At 44.1% G+C, this 20,435-nt stretch overlaps 1 protein-coding gene and 1 long non-coding RNA gene across 2 annotated transcripts in view; one reads left to right on the top strand and one right to left on the bottom strand.

Annotated features, from left to right (window-relative positions):
- Positions 1-3,697, bottom strand: part of CASQ2 (calsequestrin 2) — a 63,405-nt gene extending 59,708 nt beyond the window's left edge. The window contains exon 1 of the mRNA XM_006213700.4: positions 3,421-3,697. The gene's annotated coding sequence lies outside the window, so the exon portion shown is untranslated. The remainder of the gene's footprint in view (positions 1-3,420) is intronic.
- Positions 1-20,435, top strand: part of LOC140698242 (uncharacterized) — a 76,235-nt gene that overhangs the window by 14,924 nt on the left and 40,876 nt on the right. The gene's annotated exons all lie outside the window — the stretch shown is intronic.

Genomic DNA, 20,435 nt, shown 5'->3' with positions numbered 1-20,435 from the left:
CCACTCATGTCTTTTGTTTCTTTAGAGTGGTCTTTGGTTCTCAAGATTCAGGCCAAGTTTTTCTCTTCCTTTGGTTGGAAAATCAGCTCTGGAAATATCGAAGACTCTGTCACGCAGCTTGGCAGGGGACAGAAGTAAAAAAGAAGTTCAGTGGCGGGCATGAGTGAGATCAAGCCCCCGTACTGCAGCCAGAGGGCCCGACGCTGAGTCAGGCTGACGGGAGTTGTTTTCAGGACACGTTCACGTCCAGGAAGCCAGGGAAACCATCACTGAAACCCACGACAGCATCCAGCTCTTTCTAGTGGTGAATTCTCTTGGCTTCTAAAGAGAGAGCCAAGCATAGCCATTCTAAGATGTGGTTAGCTTTTCAGGTCATCAGCAAGCATGTGAGATTTCTGCTTTCCTTAGAAAATTTAGGGGGGAAAAGATTTCCGAGCGAAGCCATGTATATATCTTGTCTTTTCAAGGTCGGCTTCCCAAAACTGTTCCCAGTTGTCTCAATCTCATTGGCTTATCTTTATTTAGAATTTGCTCCCCTTTTCTTAATATATTAAAAAAATTTAGTGTTACCAAAAACCTGGGAGATATTTAAAGTCAGTCTTTGAATTTCCCACTGACTTGCAACTGATGAAAAGGTACCAGGGCAAAGGGATAATTTTTTAAAATTTAGGTTAGCCCTCAAGTCTGGCTTAGGACCAACTGTGTATTAACAGAAAAAAAAAAGCCCCCGTGTGGAACGTTCCTGTTCCTATATCCTGGCTCTATCTGGGGCCTCAGAGCCTAGCCCTGAGGATGGAATGGCCAGTGCCATATGCCGTGGTGATCAGGTTTCCCACTGTCCATCCACAGGGTGGACCTAAATGTGTGTCCCATTCTCAGTAAGGTTAGGTTTGCATGGTCTACGTTTTATAAATCAGCCTTTTTTTTTTTTCTGGCTGCCTTTTATTGTTTTTCCTTTGCCTTCTTGCTCACCAACTTTAATGTATTTACTTTGTAAACAAGGGATACTTCTGACATTTTTGAGTCAACTTTGCGTCAGGCAAATCAGCTTTTTCATTCCAGTTTTAGAGGCTACCCAAGTTAGGGTGTCACCAACGCATACCTGGCTTATGTGGTGGAAGTGTATATGTAGCTTCATTTGTGTTAGCAGGTATTTTTTGGTTTTGTTTTTAAACAAGAAAGGATAAAACAAAGTATACAAACCAATACAGATAAATGTTAGTTATTGTCACAATATATGATGTAGGCCCCTCATTTTTGCTAACAATTTCCAGTCCTTCACTCCGTGAGCGGTTGCGCACTAGAATCCCTGACTCCAGCCTCGCCCCTTTTATTTATTTATCCTTGACAGGTGGCAGGACAGTTTTGCATATTTAATTTGATCTTTAGAATAACTCATTTTACAGATGTCGGGACTTGAAGCTATGATCTTTCATTTATTTGCTATTTAAATACATTTTTATGGGGCATTGTCTATGTACCAGACCGTCTTCTGGGTACTGAAGTTGGACACATTATTCATCTGAACTTACTGGGTTTACATCCTAGAAGGGAGACAATAATCAAACAAACAAAATGTATGTATGGGGCGTGTGCGTGTGTGCGTGTGCGCCCATGTAAAATGTGGCTTCAGGTAGAGGCATGTGTGTTACTGAACCAGACGGATCCACTCACCCATGCATAGTAAAGCCAATCTCCTGACAGTGGGTTTTGGTGAAGGGAAGTGCAGCTTTCCTGTAAGGCGGCATACAAAGAGATCGGGTGGCTCGTGCTCAAAATACCCTGAATTCCCCAGAAGGATTTCAGCAAAGCATTTGGAAAGGCCAGGTGAAAGGGTTGGGGGGGGGGGGTACGTGATCAGCTGGTGCACAGTTCTCTGACCCGCCAACAACAGGGCGGGGTCACAAGGGTTAGCAGCATCAGGCCTTAGGCGCCAGTGGCTTCTGTGCTCATGATCATCAAGTAGTTAATTTCTTCCATTTGGTGGTGGTGTTGGCCTCTGTAAAACAACTCCGGAAGGGTGCATCTGATACTATTATCTGGGCACTTCAGAGGGGAGCCACAGGGGAGGATATGGGGGAGGGGTCTGTCCCAGGGAGGCCCCATAGGGTCCTGCTCAGTTATCCGTGCTCTGAAGAACAATTGAGGGCAAGGGAGAGCCTGTGACAGTGGGTAGGGGGTGGCCCTTTTGGACAGAGGTGGAGGAAAGCATCTTCAGGGAGGGAGCTTGGGAGCAGCAGGGAGAGGAGGGGTGAGGCTGGGAGCAAGCTGCAGAGGAAATCCAGTCCCAGGGAGAGGAGGCCCCGGGCTCGGCGCTGAGACCTATGAATTCCCACCACTAGGAGGCGTTGTATCCTCCTTCCTCCTATGAAAGCGTCAGTCTTCTCTCTCAAACTCTTTTGTCTGTTAGTAAGACATACGGGCTCACGCCTACATCGGAGGGGCCACGGGCAGGGGACCTATCTGAAGGACTCGGAGGCAGCTCAGCGAGAGCGGTGACCGGGAGTCAGGAGACCTGGGTCCAGGGCCGGCCTGACAGCCCAGCCCGGCCGTGGGACTTTGGTGGAGTCTCCTCTCCTTTCTAATTTGTGGAAAAGGGTCAGACTCACTGGTCTCCTATGGCCCCTTTTGGCTCTAAAATTCTAGAATTTGTTCCGCCCGTAGAGTATTTTCTTTTCCCAAGATAGGCCTTGGCACAGGCCACAGGTTTGTGGGAGTTTGTTGGTGTTACCACTGAGGGGTTTGATGGGCGTGACTCTGGACAAGTCCAAGCTTGCCTCTCCCCTAGGACAGTCCAGGACTTCGCTGCCTCCAAAGGCCCCTTCTTTGGCTAAAATACTCCACCCAGTGGACAAAGCTGAGCATGGCATCTTTCTTTGTTTGAGCCTTTTCCTCTTCTCCCATTTGGCTGGGCCACCGGCCAGGGGAGTCAGCCGGCTGGCCTGGAAGAGAAAGTCCCAGAAATGCTTGTGTCTCCAGCCCTGTGCCCCACGGCCTCAGGCTTCCTCTGCTCAAATCAGAATAGTCCTGTTAGTTACTTCTCCTTTTCCTCTTGACTCTGAAGAACAGGCAGCCCCAGGAGCCTTCCCTGCTCCCCAGCACCAGAAAACTACTAAACAGAACCGGGCAGAAAAAGAGCAATGCTGGGTTGAATAAGAGCTCGGCTGTATAACCGTCCAGGTTTTAATGAATGTCACTTCCTCGGGGGGGCCCTCAGTGTAGACCAGGGGCTGACTGACATTCACTCCTGTAGGTACCATATTGTCCTTGGAAACATCCCTCTCACTGGGGTTCTTCTTTCCCCAGCTAGACGGAGACTTACAGGAGCCAGGACAGCGTCTCTTCAAAGTAACCCCTGCAACCAGCCACGCCTATAGTAGTTCTCATCAAATACTTGTTAAACAAATTTGAAGCACTTACCTTAGTTTAAGTATTTTACAAATTGAACTTAGTTCTTCTTCTTAACAACCCTATGAGGTTGGTAGTTTCCATATTCCCAGGTGGATAAGCTGAGGCACAGGGAGGTTAATGAACTTGCACAGGGTCATGTGGCTAGAAACGGCAGAGCTGGGGTTTGAACCCAGGAGGTGGGCTTGCTTTCTGTTTTCTTCACCACTTGCAACCGCAGCTGGACGTCTGTCACAGGGGACCCCCGGAGTCCCTTGGACAAGCCCGGAGTTGCTTCAGAACAGTAGGCGGCTGCCCACAACGTGAGGCTGTGCATTTGGGGATTGGTTCTGGGTCTCGGCCCGGCACCGAGTCACTTCCTGTGCATTGTGCACATAGGAGGGAAAACAAGAATGTTTTTGGTACCTGCTATGAGTCAGGGCTCATTACATTTTAGACGTCATCTCATTTAAAATTCTATCAAGCCAGGTATTACTCCTTCCATTTTGCAGATGGGGAAACTGTAGTTCAGCAAGGTCACGTGATCTGTCAGTCCTAGAGCTAGTAAGCAACAGAGACTGGGTTTAAGACCAAGGTCTGCCTGGCCTGTCACGACCGCAGGCCACTCAGCGTAAGGAGCGGGGCCATTCTCTGTCTCCTTCAGGGAAAAACACAAATGGAAAAACTTAGATTACACAAGATTTAGAGGACAAGAAAATAAAAGGTTTTTGTCAGTTATTTGAGCGAGAAAAAGAGGAACAATTGGGAAAAAAAGAAAAAGAAAGTGAGAGATTTAGTTCAGAAGAGAATGTACATGAGAGCAGATGAAGGGAAAGCTTCAGGTCCGTTTGTCCTGGAACCGGAGGGGAGATATAAACTCTCAGGAAGAACAGTAAAAGGACAGGGGGGAAAAAGCCCCATAGGGACAAGGGGAAAAAAAATGTCCAAATGGAGAGTGTCAGAGGCAGAATAATGCCTCCGCCTCCACTCCCCAAAGATGTCCGAGTCCTAATCCCCCAACCTGTGAACGTGTTACTTCACACAGCAAAAGGCTCTTTGCAGACGTGACTAAATTAAGGTCCCGGAGATGAGATTCTCTTGGACTATCCTGGTGGGCCCCGTGTGATCCACAGGATCCTTAAAAACAGAGGCAGGAGGATCAGACTCACAAGGCGATGTGAGGAGGAAAGAGAAGCAGACATTGGAATGACACAGGGCCACCAGCCAAAGGATTCGGGCAGTCTCTAAAAGGTGAAAAAGGCACAGAAACAGGAACTCAAACTTTCTTAGAACCTCCAGAAGTAATGTAGCCCTGCTAACTCATTTTAGTCTCTTAACCTCCATACTGTCAGATGCTAAATTTCTACCATTTGAACCACTAAGTCGCTGATGATTTGTTACAGCAGCAATAGGGAACAAACACAGAGTGAAATCAGTGGAAACTGACCCCTAAAATGAAGAAAAGCTGCCTGATTGGTGGCTTTGGCTGTTGTACCTGATCAGTATCTTCTCCTGGCCCCACTGCCAGCAACGCCTAGATGAGAGAGCAGTTCTGCACATAACGGTAGGTCCAGCTCCCTTACATCCATGGTTCCTTTCATCCCCTCTGCTGAGGGAGCTGGGACATGCGTCTCTGCAGGCCAGTCACTGCACCTGCCACTACCTCCAAGATAAAGGCAATGACCTGAGTCAGCATTCCTCGACTTTTTTGTCTTACCTTTCGTAGGAATAGACAATCTCTGAAGCACTTCTTAGGAATTTTTTAAAAGTTGTTCTTGTATGACATATTTAAAAAGAAATGATTTTCAGACATTTCTAAATAGATATATTATTGCAGACTCTATTACAGAGTTTATTTTAATATCATTCCTAATAATAATCATATATAAGATAAAGATGCCTTTTATTAGGTGGAGGAAAAGTTCACTTCTTTTCCTAGTTGGCTGAGAATTTTTATCAGAAGTGAGTATTGAACTTACTTTTGAGAATGTGTGTTGAAAATACATTTTCTACATCTATTGAGATGACCATATGGTTTCTTTTTTTACCTTGTTGATTTGGTGGATTACCAAATTGATTGATTGATTTTTGAAAGTTAATTCAATTTTGGATTTCTAAGATAAACCCCATTTGGTCATGAAATATCCTTTTCATAAATTTTGGATTAAATTTAAACTTTATTAAAATTTTGTTTAGCATTTTGCACCTCTGTTCATGAAGGATATTGGTCTGTGGTGCCTTGTGAAGCTCCAGATGGCCATCCGGTATTTTCCTTCTGCCCGTGGGATTTGCTTTAACATTTCATGTGGTACAGTTCTGTTGATGATGATTCTCTTAGCTTTTGTTCGTCTTAAGAGGTTTTCATTTTGCTTTTGTTTTTGAAAGATATTTTCACTGGATAAAAGTTCTAGGCTAACAGTGTTTTTTCTTTCAATACCTTAAAGTGGTTCCACTGTCATCTTGCTTGCATCATTCCCCGCAAGCAATTGCTGTCATCCTCATCTCTGTTCTATTGCACGTAAGTTTTCTTTTTCCCATGGCTGTTTTTAAGATTTTTCTTTCTGTTCATAGATTTAAGCAATTTGATTCTCATGTGTGTTGGTTTAGCGGTTCGGTTTTCTTCATGTTTCTTGTGCTTGGGGTTTGTTGTACTCCTTGGAACTATGGGTTTATAGTTTTCATTAAATTTGTTAAATGTTTGACCATTATTTCTTCAAATATTTTTTCTGTTTCCTCTTCCTCTTAAGAACTCCAACTGCACATAGAGTGAGTCACTTAGAGTTGCCTCACAGCTCACTGCTGCTCTTTTCATTTTCTAAAATTCTTTTTCCCTCTCTGTGTTTCACTTTGGATGGTTTCTATTGCTCTGCCTTTGGGTTCACTAGTCTTTTCTTCCTCAACACACAGTATTTTGTTAATCTCATCCAGTGTGTTTTTCATCTATAACATTATGTTCTCATCTCTAAAAGTCTGATTTGGTCTTTTTATATCTTCCCTGAATTATTTTTTCAAAGATATGGACTATAATTATAATAACTAGCTTTTTAAAATTTTATTTTTATTGAAGTGTAGTTGATTTACAATGTTAGTTTCAGGCGGACAGCAAAGCAATTCAGTTATACATATACATACATGTATACGTGTATACACACACACATACATATTTTTTCAGGTTCTTTTCCATTATAGCTTATTACAAGAAATTAAACATAGTTTCCTGTGCTGTACAGTAGGTCCCTGTTGTTTATCTATTTTATATAGAATAGTGTGTATCTGTTAATCCCAAACTCCTAATTTATCCACCCCCCTTCCTCTTTGGTAACCAGTTTGTTTTCTATGTCTGTGAGTCTATTTGTGATTTGTAAATAAAATGTGTATCTTGTTTTAGATTCCATGTGTAAGTGATATCACATATTTGTCTTCTCTGTTTGACTTACTTCACTTAAGATAATCTCTAGGTCCATCCATGTTGCTGCAAATAGCATTATTTCATTCTTTTTTTGGCTCAGTAATATTCCATTGTATATACATATCACGTCTTCTTTATCCATTCTATAATAACTATCTTAATGTCTTTGCTAATTCTACCATCTGTGTTACTTCTGAGTCAGTTTCAATTATTATTATTCTTCTCATCATTATGGGTCATAGTTCCCTGCTTCTTTGAATGCCTGATAATATTCAACTGGATGTCAGACTTTGTGAATTAATGCCTCACTGGGTTATTTAAAATGTTGTAAATCTTAAATTTTGTTCTGTGATGAAGTTAATTTTTTGGAAACAGTTTAATCCATTCTGGTCTTAATTTTAAGATTTTTTTTTTTTTGGCAGAACTAGAGCAGCAATTAGCCTGAGACTAATTATCTTCCACTGCTGAGACGTGACTTTTCTGAGCAATCTACCCAATGTCCCATGAATTATGAGGCTTTTCAGTCTAGCTGGTGGAAACAGGCCTTCTTAATGGTTCTGTGTGAGCAGTGGGTACTTTTCCATCTAGTCTAATCCTCCTGGATTTTCTTCTGCCCAGTCTCATGTAGTTTCTGAACACACATGCAGTCATCAGCATTCTGCTCAATACTTGAGGGGGGCCTCTGTCATCTTCATGGTTGTCACTCAATACAGCTCTCTCCTCTGCTTCTGTGGCCTGTGAGCTTTAGCTCTTTGGTTTCCCTAGACCTTCAGCTCCTCTTCAACACAGGGACTCTGCCTTGGTTACCCCTCCCTGTGCCACTACCTAGAGGCTCTCTCCAGACAGTAGTCTGGGGCAGTTGTAGGCGTTAAATCATTTGTTTCCTTTCTCTCCAGTATCACACTCTTGCACTGTCTAAAGTGCAACATCTTAAAAACTTATTTCAAATGTTTTCCTAGGGTTTTTTTTTATTGTTTCAGATGGGAGAATAAATTGTTCCCTATTACTCTATTTTGACTAGAAGCAAAACGTTGGAAAATTGAAATTTAGCAATGGATTATACAAGCAAAAATAGACAAGAACTGCTGTGATGAGATGATATTGGTCATTCTTGTCAATTGCACTTATCTCAACAAATTTAGTTTTTTATAATTTTTCAGTTTATTTCTAAATAATTATAAAAGCTAAAGGAATAGCAGTGAGATTGTGTTAGGATGCAAATGACAAAAGCCCCATTCAAGCTAGCTTAGCTTGGATTACTGGAGGCAGGGGAGGCTGTCTGGTTGGTATGATTCATCTGCTTTGCAGTGTCATCAGCACTTTTTCTGTATTCATCTCTCCGCTCTGCCTTCTCTTGTCTTAAATCCTCATCAGATTATAGGCTGTGTCTGGTGATAAATGACTGCAAACAACTCTTGGGCTCCATGCTTTCCCTTCTACTTCCAGGAAGACAGTGTGGGTATTTTCCCCCCAGAAACCACCAGTAACCATCTTCTCCAGTCTCCTAAGCTAACATTAGGACATGTGCCTTCTTCTGAAAACTAGACTCCAAGGGATTCACTTACAATGAATCACTGAGACTCTGGTGGAGTCAGTTTCCCCCAAAGCTCTGGGCTGCTAGGAAGGGGGTGGGATACCCAAATGACACTAAGGTCATTGTCAAAAGTCAGAGGAAGATGGGGAAGCAATCACAGTGTCCACCTGGGTGAGCATCGGAGTACTTATAAGTACTTTAAGACAAATAGTACAGCATGGATGCGAGTAGCCTCTTTATTCCTAATAAATAAAAAGCCAAATTCACTATAATTACAATAGTATTTTTTGGACTCCAACTTTAGAATATGGTTATGTCTGGATATGTAAATTAGGATTGGGGTCAGATACATTATACTTGGGGAGTTTTGAAGACCACCTCCAGTTGCGTTCACAGAATTACTAGTAATATGCTTCCTCTTGATGTATGTTTCAGCACCTTGTCTTTGTACAATAGTGTGTTACAGACAAAATTAGAAAACATGATGGCTAAGAATAAAGATAATTGAAAGCTCTCCAGTAGCCAAAACCACAGAGGCAGCTGGGTGATACTCTGAGTGTCTGAGTCAGGACCCCTCTAAGGGCCACATGTACTAATATTTAATTGGAAGCTCTCAAGCAGTTTTATTTCAAGTGGCAAGATATTTAGCTTAGTAATTTAGGTTCTCATAAAAAAAACTGAAAAAGAAGTCTTGGTACCATTATGTCATGAACTTTGGAATAGGTCACAGCCTCCCAGGCGAAAATGCCAGAACAGATCATCTCTAGGGCTCACCATGTGCCAAGCGCTGTGAGAGTGCTTCACATGCAACAGTGAAATACGTATCCTCAGGTCCCCTGTGAGGGTGTCCCCGTGGTTATCCACAGTTTACAAATGAACTGAGGCACAAAGAGGTGAAATTCCCTCGCCCAGTGTCAGCCAACACCCAGCGGTGAAGCTGGGATCGGAGCAGCTGGGGTTCTTGCTCCAGAGTACGTGCAATTAACCACCACGCTGTGTGGCTCTGCGAAGTGCTTGGGGCAGATTTTTATATAAAAATAATGGCTTTTGACATCACAGCTATAAGTAAGCCAACATAAGAGGTCTCTATTTCACACCAAGCTCCAGTCTCAGGAAATATTGTTGCAAGAGACAGCAGTTTTTCTGAGGCTTAAGTCCAGAAGGCCAGATCAGGGGTTCTCAGCTAAAGATGATTTGAAAACCCAGGTGACACTTGGCAATGCTTGAAAACATTCTCAATTGTCACTACTCGGCGGGGAGGGGTTTGGGGTGTTCCTGGTACCTAGTGGTTAGAACCTAGTGGATAGAAGTGTTTAGAAGTGATGAGCTCTATGCACAAGACAGCTCCCCACAAGGAGCTGTCTGATCCCCAGATGCCACTGGTGTGGCGGAGGGAACTGGCACCGAGCTCACAGTGTGCTGGTTCAGAGTCCCCTCTGTGGAGAATACCCAGCATTTGGTCTTTGTGACTTGAGCAGCACACAGAACCTGAAGAGGATGTAACACACTCATTCCTCATTTGTGCAGAAGCATGCACTTTGCCTGTGTCTCCAGCCCCTGCTGTAGACCTCGCTGCTCTTTCAGCTCCGTCTCCTTGCCTCATGGGCTGCAGGACAGGTTTAGATGGGGGAGGACATTCTCTCCATCGCTGTTCCAAGATGAGGCATTGCAGCCTGCATGGTTCTTTTACTTTTCCTGAGGTTATGCTTTAAACATGGTCCTCTGATGACTCTTCCTGCTTGTCCTGTTTGCTGAGTTCCATGGTGGCAGCAACCCACTACCTGAAATACCCTGATTGCTCAGCCTCAGGATAGGACCAGCCCGATGAAGCTGAGGTGCTTGCGTTCCTGTGGGATTTTGTCCTGTGTCAGAGTTCTCAACCCTCAGGGTGCCTGGACATGTGACCAGAGTGGGATGGCGTGGGCACCTCCTTCTGGGATGGTGCAGTGACACCCCAAGACGTATGGGCTCTCACAACAGGAGTGACACGCTCTGGATCATCTCAGAAATGTTCCAGGAATAGCCACTGTATACGGCAATGGGTGGCCTGGGTTTGTGACATCCAGAAACACTCTTTCGCTGCTCCTTCCCAGGGCTAAGGGAGGACTGATTCTCCCTCCGACACGTAACTAAAACCAGCTTCCAAACTGGTGAGGTTGTACAGCTTGAGGGAAGGGCCTCATGGCCACAAACATCTCCTCCACTGCTGCTCCATCAGATTCCTTCACATTCAGGTAATGGTATCGCTCACTTTAATTTTACAGATGAGAATCCTTCAACTCAGAGAAGTGAAATGACTTTCCTGAAGTGACTCGACTAATAAGCTAGATAATTCGTATCTATATATTTCAAACTCCCTGCTCTTTGCTAGGTTATCCTAAGGAATTGTATGGCTTTATTAAGTATTGGACAGGACTAGTCAAAAATTATCTAAGTGTCTAAGTGATAAGCATATGACCTCACTGACAAAGGCAAATGGAACTTCTAGATGTGAAAAATAAGATATCTGGCATGAAAAATACACTAGATGGGATTAAAAGCAAATTAGACGATCAGGAGTTGGGATGGGGGAAGGGATGAGTGGGCAGAAAATAGAGGATTTTCCGGGCAGTGAAGATATCCTGTATGATATGCTAATAACAGATACATGTCATTATACATTTGTCTAAACCCACTGAATATACAACACCAAGAGTGGACCCTAATGTAAACTGTGGGCTGGAGGGGGTTATGATGTATCAGTGTAAGTTTGTCCATTGTAAACAATGTACCCGCTGGTGGGGAACGTTGCTAATGGGAAAGGCTTCACGTGTGTGGGCAGGGAAATCGCTATGCCTTCCTCTCAATTTTGCTGTGAGCCTAAATCTACTCTAAAAAACAGTCTTTTAAACATATATAAAAATTGATTATTCACATGCAAAAAATGAATCTTACTTCAAACCATACACAAAAATTAAACAGAAATACCTCACAGACTTAAATAGGGGAGCTAAAAAAATAATAGTTTGAGTCATGTGGGAGAAAATGTTTGTGACTTTGGGTTGGGCAAAGATTTCTTTGATAGAACACAAAAAGAAAGAACCATACAAGAGACAAAAGTTGTTAAATTGGACTCCATTAAAATTAAACACTCTTGCCCTTCAGAAAAATATCATTAAGAAAATGAAAGCCACTGACTGGGAGGACATATCTGCAAAACACACATGCACCAAAAACTTGCATCCAGAATATATAAATAACTCTTACAACTCAATGATATGACAAACAACCCATGAATAATTGAGCAAAAGATTTGAACCAATATTCCACCAAAGGAGACAGATGAACGTCAAATAAATACATGAAAAGATGTTTAACATGACTAGTCATTTAGAAAAGTGCCTATCCGAATCAGAGTAAGGTATCACTGCATCACCCGCTAGAATGTCTAAAGTCAAAAAGACTGACCACACCTAGTGTTAGCGAGTGTGTGAAGCAGCTAGAATTCTCATACATCTCTAGAAGGAAGGCACAATAGTGAGCCTGCTTTGAAAAACGTTCTGGTGGTTTCTTTTAAAGCTAAACATGCACTTGCCATACAAGACAACAATCTCCCAGCTATTGATCCCAGACAAGTGAAAACTCGTGTCCACACCAAGACCTGTACACGCATGTTCGTAGCAGCTTTCTGCATGAGAGCCAAAAACTAGAAACAAAACAAAATGAATGGATACAACTTTGTGGTATTATTCATATGATGAACGATCCCTGTAGAAAGGGACAAACCACTGATACATGCATGAACGAATCTCAAAAACATTATGCTTAGAAAAAGAAGCCAGATACAAAAGACTACATACTATATGATTCTATCTAAGTGAAATTCTAGAAAAGTCAAAAGTGCAGCTGTTCACTTTTCAAGAATTCTGTGAGCTGATTATTAAACACAGCCACCACTTAAAAATTCATTATATGAGCTTACAGTTTAATAAATTATATTAAAAACAAAGTTAATAAATACTCAAAACTCATAAACGTCTTATTATTTTACTACCTGTTACTTAAGTATATGAGGTTATTGAAATCTCTTGTATCTGTGTGGTGGAATTTCTATATAATGGTGCTGTATCGCACACCTTTTTGCAACTCTGCGCTCAGTGATGTCCTGTTGGTAGCCTGAAATTGACCATGGTGGGAACATTCATACCATGGAAACTGGCAAATGAAAAAGCAGGGTTTTGTTTATCTCTTTGTTTTTCGGGAGAGCTGTTGGAAAGAGAAAGGAAAGACTATACAGGATGCATGAGGAGGGCTTTCTGGAGGGGGATGGATTTGAACTAACCATGGAAGAATAGAGTGAATTTAGACCGGCAGAAAAGGACATACCAGGCAAGGGAGACAAAGGCAAAAAGCAAGGGACGGTCTGGCTGGAGTGAAGGCTGTGTGCAGCCTTAAGGAGCAACAATGCTGTGAACATACCTTAGACCCAGACTGGGGAAAGCTCTGGATGTCAGGTACAATGGACATCTACTCTTTTTCTCTTCCCTTCCTCACCCCTCCCCTCCTTCTCATAAGAGCCTTCCGCTGGACCCAGCCACGTGGCTCCAGTGGGTTTCACCCACCATAGAGCATGGTGGGGACTCTTCCGTCCTCAGCGATAGGTCCCAGGCAGGGACACGTAGCCCAGGATGGTCCAAGCAGGGTCTTCCCTTTGATGTTTTCTAACTGGATACAGTCTGTCAAAGGATATTTCACCCCTCTCTGGTTTCTAAGCTTGTAGAGTGACAGTCCAGTCCTGACTCTCACCACTTCAGGAGGTGCTAATGCAATCAACCCGTGATAGAAGCAGAGATAAGGGAAAGAGAAGTTTTGAGTCATTAATTACAGTTGTCTTTAGCTCCTTCCTGAGGCTGGATGTATAAGCCAATACATTCTCCTTTTTGGTTTAATCAGGATGAAATTTGCTTTCTATCCCTGGCAACCAAAGATGAATGAACAGTACTTCCTGCTCAGGATTCTTACATATATTCCTTAACCCTGAGAACCTGAATTGTGTGTAGAAGAGCAAAAGGAGGAGCCCTAAGCCTTTTACAGACCAGTGTCCTACTGTGGGAGAGGTTTCCTTCCAACCTCTCATCAGCCTGAGGGGCGCTCCTGCAGGTGAGAAGCCCCGTAGCCTGGGAGCCAGAGGAACCTCAGAAGTCATCCAGGCCGGAGGCTTGTAGGCATGGTTCGCAAACTGTGTCCCTTCAGCTGTTCCCACAGAAGTTCCCCAAGGAGGGTAAAGGGGCCAACAGAGATGTTCTAGGCTGCTCAGCTCCAGCGAGTTTTTTATATTGGGGTTCGTTTTAGATTTGATTTGACAGAAGTGTTCTTCTACTTAAAAAAGAAAAAGAAGAAGCCAGTGGCTCTAGTCTAATCCTCTCATTCCCTTATAGGGAAATGGAGATCACAGCCTAGGCAAGGCACACGGCTTGGAAGTGGCTGGCCCAGCACTGGGGCCCAGGGACTCTGTCTGACTTACTGCACCTCTCAGCCTTGTCTCCACATTACTCCTTGGGAGTCCTTCCACACCGTCACCTTGAGGTCAGTGTGCAAAACACCATCTCGTGTCTGCCCCCAATTTCAAAGAGACCTGTGACTGCCTAGGAGTCAAAAGTCCATCCATGTTGCTCCAAATGGCATTATTTTATTCTTTTTTATGGCTGAGTAGTACTCCATTGTATAAATATATCACAACTTCTTTATCCAGTCATCTGTCAATGGGCATTTAGGTTGCTTCCATGTCTTGGCTATTGTGAATAGTGCTGCTATGAACATTGGGATGCATGTATCTTGTCGAATTAGAGTTCCCTCCAGATAAATGCCCAGGAGTGGGATTGCTAGATCATATAATAAAGTCTATTTTTAGTCTTTTGAGGAATCTCCATACTGTTTTCCATAATGGCTGCACCAAACTACATTCCCACCAACCGTGTTAGGAGGGCTCCCTTTTCTCCACCCCCTCTAGCATTTATGGTTTGTGGGCTTTTTAATGTTGGCCATTCTGACTGGTGTGAGGTGATACCTCATTTTCTGATTTGCATTTCTCTGATAATTAGCGATATTGAGCATTTTTTCATGTGCCTATTGGCCATTTGTATGTCTTCATTGGAGAATTGCTTGTTTAGGTCTAATGCTCATTTTTGGATTGGGTTGTTTGTTTTTTTGTTATTAAGTTGTATGAGCTGTTTATATATTCTGGAAATTAAGCCCTTGTCAGTCGCATCATTTTCAAATATTTTCTGCCATTCTGTAGGTTGTCTTTTTGTTTTGCTTATGGTTTCCTTTGCTGTGCAAAATCTTATAAGTTTAATTAAGCCCCATTTGTTTATTTTTGCTTTTATTTCTATTGCCTGGGTAGACTGCCTTAGGAAAACATTGCTAAGATTTATGTTAGAGAATGTTTTACCTATGTTTTCTTCTAGGAGGTTTATTATGACTTGTCTTGCTTAAGTCTTTAATCCATTTCAAGTTTATTTTTGTGTATGGTGTGAGGGAGTATTCTAACTTCATTGATTTACATGCTGCTGTCCAGTTTTCCCAACACCACTTGCTGAAGAGACTGTCTTTACTCCATCGTATGTTCTTGCCTCCTTTATCAAAGATTAATTGGCTTAAGTCTGTGGGTTTACCTCTGGGCTCTCTATTCTTTTCACTGATCCATATATCTATTTTTGTGTGAGAATCTGCATTTAATAAGGTCCCCAAGTGATTCCTAGCCCATTAAAATTTGAAGATTACTCTTGCAAATTGGAACCATTGGCTATAGGGAAGTACAGGGGAGAGGGTCTGGATAACCTCTATGACACAGAGGTTGACCAGGGTTTTGAGTTTCGGTGGCAGGTCCTGATCACTATCAGGCATTCTCTCTTAGGGATGCATGGGAGTGTTGATAACTTTCCAGAGTTTCTCTCTCTAAAATCAGAGCGTTGGTAAATTCCACTTGCCTCCCTGGGCATGAAGACTTGCCTGAAACCTAGTGTAGAGCCCTGTCCTGATGGTCAGAACAACTGGTGATACTTATAGAAGCTTGCCTTGCTGATGGCAAGTGAACAGAAGCATCTCGGTACAGGGTGAATTGTGCACTGTATCCAACATGCTGGAGTCTGACACGTCATGTACACTGCAAGGATCTTTTTTTTTTTTTAATGAAATCAAACCCCAGAACTCTCCAAGGAGTGAGCAGAGAAGAAGGCTGGGGGAGAGGGCTAGAGCAAGAATTCTCAGAAACCCTTCCCCTGAGTGTCACTTCCCACTTGGAATTGTCACCCCAGGGGACATCAGTTTCCATTTAAACCCAGGCTCAAGGGTGGAAAAAATTGTTTCCCTTGGTTCTTCACAGCACAGCTGAGACAATCTGACATTTTCAAAAAGAATTTAACTAAATACTAAGGGAGAACAAAAAGGAAATAATAGCAGACAATACAAATAGTGAGTTTCCAGAGCACCAGTTTCTAATCCTAAAATAACCAAATGCTGGTCTTAAGAATGGTGTAATAATTTGGATTATTGTTCAGCAAATATTCATTCCCTACCCCTCCCACTGTGGATGGAATATATATTCTGTCCCATTGATATGACCTTGGCCATGTGACTTTTTTGGACCACTGGAATGTTAACAGATGCAGCAGGAACAGGAGCCTTAAATGTGCTTGCATGGCTGTTTTCTGCATCCAGTGATCAGCCATGAGAGGAACTTGCCTTGGGTAGCACTGCCTCTTCAGCCTGGACCCTAGGATGACATGTGGAATGGACCTGTACCCTACCTGAAACCGGGAGCCCTGCCTGGCTGACCCACAGCAGAGCCTCCCCAGCAGCCCATTCCAGATCAGCTGGACTGCAGAGAAACTGCAGACCATAAGCCCGAGCATAAATACAGGTGTGGTGTCTCACTCAGTGCTGGGCTGACTTGTTCTTCAGCATCATCTTGACAATAGCTGACTGCTACAGATAATGCAATGTCACAGGCCCTGTCAAGATGCCTTCCGGGAGCAAGTCCTGCTCATCTTACTGTCTGCTACCCAAGAGCTGTGTCAGGACATCCTGACCTCATGCCTGTTAGCCAGACAGCTGAGTGAAACACGGGACCTGCCTTCAGCCCCCTGCAGATGGGACGTTTACCATCCTCCTACTCAGGAAGAACCCCTGCCTCATCATCTCCCTCCTTAGTGGAAAGCAGCCTTGGTTGTATTCTGTAGACCGATAGCATGAACATCGGCCCCAGACAGTAACTGATGCAGGGAATTGTAAGACCTGAGTGCCCGCAACTCCAGAAGCCTTTTCTGCCCGTGCTGCCCCAGCAGGAATGCTCAGCCTTCCCTCCCTCAGGGAGTTAAGGCTGCTTATCCTTCAGCCCTCAGCTCAATTGTGACTTTCTCAGTGGCCTTCCCCGACTGGACAAGTCCCCCACTAGCCACTCCCATAATTCTTTGCTTCTGCACAGCACTTAGAGGTACAGTTTCACCTTTGGTTTGTTTACTGTCTCCTTGTCCCCAGACTGTAAGCTTCTGGTTGTTTTTGTTTTTGTTTTCACTACTGTGTACTCCATGCACAGCATGTCGCCGGCACACAGAGCTTTAGTGAACATTCATTGAATAGAGCAGCCTCTTGTCTCTCCCTACCCTCAGAGGCGCCCCTCTCCTGGGTAATTATTTGATTTCCTGGACTTTCTTTCCCTTCTCTAGCACTTCTGGTCCCACAGCTCATGAACTCATGTGGTTCTGACCGTAACTGCAAGGTCTCTTTCGGCCCCTGGAGGTCACACCTGCAGGAACAGGAATAGAATCTTCTCTCACAGAAAGGTCTCGTCACCTGCATGGATATCAGGGCACATGCCTCGCAATTCATGAAGAGGGAAACCGAGGCACGCTGTCCCAGTGGAGCTGACTTGGCCAGCACTGGCAAGTGTTAGAGCTGTTGACAGGAAATTGGTTCTGCCCCTTGAGTTGTCACCGTGGGCATAAATTGTTTTCCCCCTCCTGTGATGATTTTGGCACCGCATTCCTTTGTTCTGAAATGCCCGATCCTCATTAAACAGGCCTGGCTTTAGAGGGTCTGCGGGTGAAGAGGGACAGACCGGGAGCCGTCCCCTGGCCAGGTGTGTGGTAGCAGCTGCCGCTTCCCTGCCTTTGTTTTTTTCCACCATCGCTGGTTTTAACCCGCATCGAGAAGGCCACTTTGTCTGGGACAGGGAGGTAATTTCGTCTCGCGTCTGGCTGGCAGCTCCCTGATTGCCAGCTGAGCCTGATTACACCATCGGTGTGCCTGTCCCAGGACAGACGTGCTGCCGCTGCGCTGGAGGACCAGGCGGCTCCAACTGTGAAACTGCATTTTGGAGTCTCACTTCCAGCACTTCTCTGTGCTAACTCAGAGCCCACTCCAGGGGCTCCCGGGGCCATGGCTAATTTCAGAGGTACTTGTGTCCCCTTTCTCTCTCCAGCAGGGGGTCCTAGTGGGTAAACCAGGCTCTCCTTTCTCTCTGGACCTCAGATCTGCTCCTTTCTTAGCTGATCCTTGGATTTCCTGGGGTGTCTTACTTCCCCTACCAAGGACAACTTCCATCATGAATTTAGCAGGCTTGACTATGACACTTGCAAACAATTACTGAGGACCTCTGGGCGAGGAACTGTAGATGTAGGTTGAGTAAGACACACTTCTGACCCCAAGAACTCTCACAGTGGAGATGCGGGCAGATGTGCAGGGTGTGGAGAGTTATAATATGGTAACCCAGGAAAAGAGACTCCTCTTCTCAGATAACGAATGGAACAGAGTAGACCTGAGAAGGCTTCACAGAAGTCGTGCCATCTTGATTGGGCCTTAAAGAGAGTAACTGAGATTTCAGGCTGGTCCACTGTGAGGCAGGTGGAGTCACAGGCACCAGCAGCTGTTGGAACACAGAGCAGATCATCAGACTTCTAGAAGAAAGTATCACTTTTATTGTGGGAGTGGGTATAGCTCAGTGGTAGAGTGCCTGCTTAGCATGCATGAGGGCCTGGGTTCAGTCCCCAGTACCTCTACCAAGAAATAAATAAAATAAACCTAATTTTTTCTGCCCTCCCCGCCCCAAAAGAAAGTATCACTTTTATAGGACAGATCAAATATTTCTCCTGGATATATCAATTTCTGGTAGATGAAACACATGTCATAAATAAACCAAGGAAGATTACTTTTAAAAGATCCTTTTATGAAGCAGGATTAGGGCTAGATGGAGACTAACTGTCATGTGGAAAGTTGGGACTGGCATCACCATTGTACCAGGCACGATGTACACACTTGATATATGTTTACCTCAGTTAACACTCAGAAGAACACGACAAGGAAGATATTATTATCATCCCCATTTAGTTGAAAGTGCTTACAATGGTGGACATTTGGTGAGTCATGCAATTTGAAGCCAGTTGGTCTGATTCCAGAGATTGTGTGGTAACTACACTCTACTTGGGAGATCGCCAGAATCCTAGGCCAGCAAGTGCCAGTTTTCTCCAGGCAGTGGGGAGCCACGGAGGATTCAGAGCAAAGCGGAGGCGGGGGTTGGATCTGATCAGTGGGTGATGACTTCTCTGTTGAGCAAATAAGAAAAGCTGAATAAACACTTGCAGAAGTTTCCAAGGCAGCCCTTCAGACTATGAGTGGGCCACTGGGAAGAAGAGGCCAGGCTGGTGGGTAGGGCTCATCCTGGAAAAAGGCTTTGTGCTAACTGTGCATCTAAGGAGCCAAACTGCACAGACAGGCACTGAGGACCAGGGGCTGCCTGTGCGCCCCGAAGAATGGCACGGACTTGATTGCATACTGATCTTTTCACCCATATGCCTTTGCTCACCCCTCAGCAGGAGCACCTGCAATGATGAAGGCATTTCCTTAACTTAAATTCTCTTTGTCTTCTTATGAGGAAAGTCAGCAATCTAAGGACAGTCTTATAGACCTTTACCTTGCTAGTCCAAACCCCCAGAATGATGTACGTATTCACCAACAAGCGGGGGTTGCTTGTGTTAACGACCGTCGCCAGGACGCTCTCAGAATTCCTGCAGCCTGAGATGCCTTTCCCCTACCGCATTGGAGTTCCTGCCCTGGGATGCATCATCATTTCCCTGCTTTCCAGCCTCCTTTGTTCTCTCTAATCACCTTTCCAAATGAACCTCTGAATTTCATCCCTGCTCTTCCTGGGGTCTGCAAATCCTCCGTAATGAGTAGCCATCTGCAGATTTCATTTTTATGCGGTCTCCCCTCCCCCTTCAGGTTGGTAATAAAAATATTAAACAGGACGAAACCCAGGGCTGACCCTTGCGGCGCCCTGCTAGGCAACCTGCCTTGGGACTGGCTGCCTTTTATCACTGGCCTTTTTTCCCTGCAGTTGTTTGGCCAATTTATAGTCCTCTCCCTCTGTCCTCAGCCTAGTCAATCTGAACCAGTCTTGAAAATAAAAACGTTGAAAGGTATTCCAAGATTTTCTAGTCCAAACCTGTGGGTTTTTCTGTACAGCAGGAAACAGTTATGGTACACAACAGAGTCCTTTTTCCCCCCGACAGGATATTAAATATCAGCGTATTTTGATGTGATCTAGAGAATTGACAAAATGTTTTATTTTCAACAGGTTCTTCTGAAACCTGTGTTCATGAGTTAAACAACTGCTCCTAAAGCGTCGAAGTTTCACTCAGTTTCTCTTTTTGATCATAAACTCAGGCGGGGAGCATTTTGTGCTTCAGTTTCTTCAGGTATAAGAAAAAGGAAAGTGACTAATTTGTGTTTATAACGAACTCCAAGGAACTATTTGATGGACCTACAAAGGTGGTTTACCACCTAGAAATGCTTTTGTCTTTTGACACAAATATTCCCCTCCATTTGGGAATCCCACTTAGAGAGATACCACAGTGATCCATTTCATTTTTTTTTTCCTTTTCCATTTCATTTTTTTAAGTAGACTTTTTTCTTTTTTAAGAAATACTTTATTTTTTAGAGCACTTTGCAGTTCGCAGCAAAATAGAGCAGAGGGTCCATAGATTTCCCATGTACCCTCTGGCCTCCGCCACATACAGCCTCCCTGACCATCAATGTCCCCACCAGAGTGGTACATTTGTTACAATCCAT

This window comes from Vicugna pacos, chromosome 9 (assembly GCF_048564905.1).
Source record: "Vicugna pacos chromosome 9, VicPac4, whole genome shotgun sequence".
NCBI classification, from domain to species: Eukaryota; Metazoa; Chordata; class Mammalia; order Artiodactyla; family Camelidae; genus Vicugna; species Vicugna pacos.
Note: the sequence above shows the minus strand (reverse complement) of the source record. Positions and strands in the feature narration are given on the sequence as shown.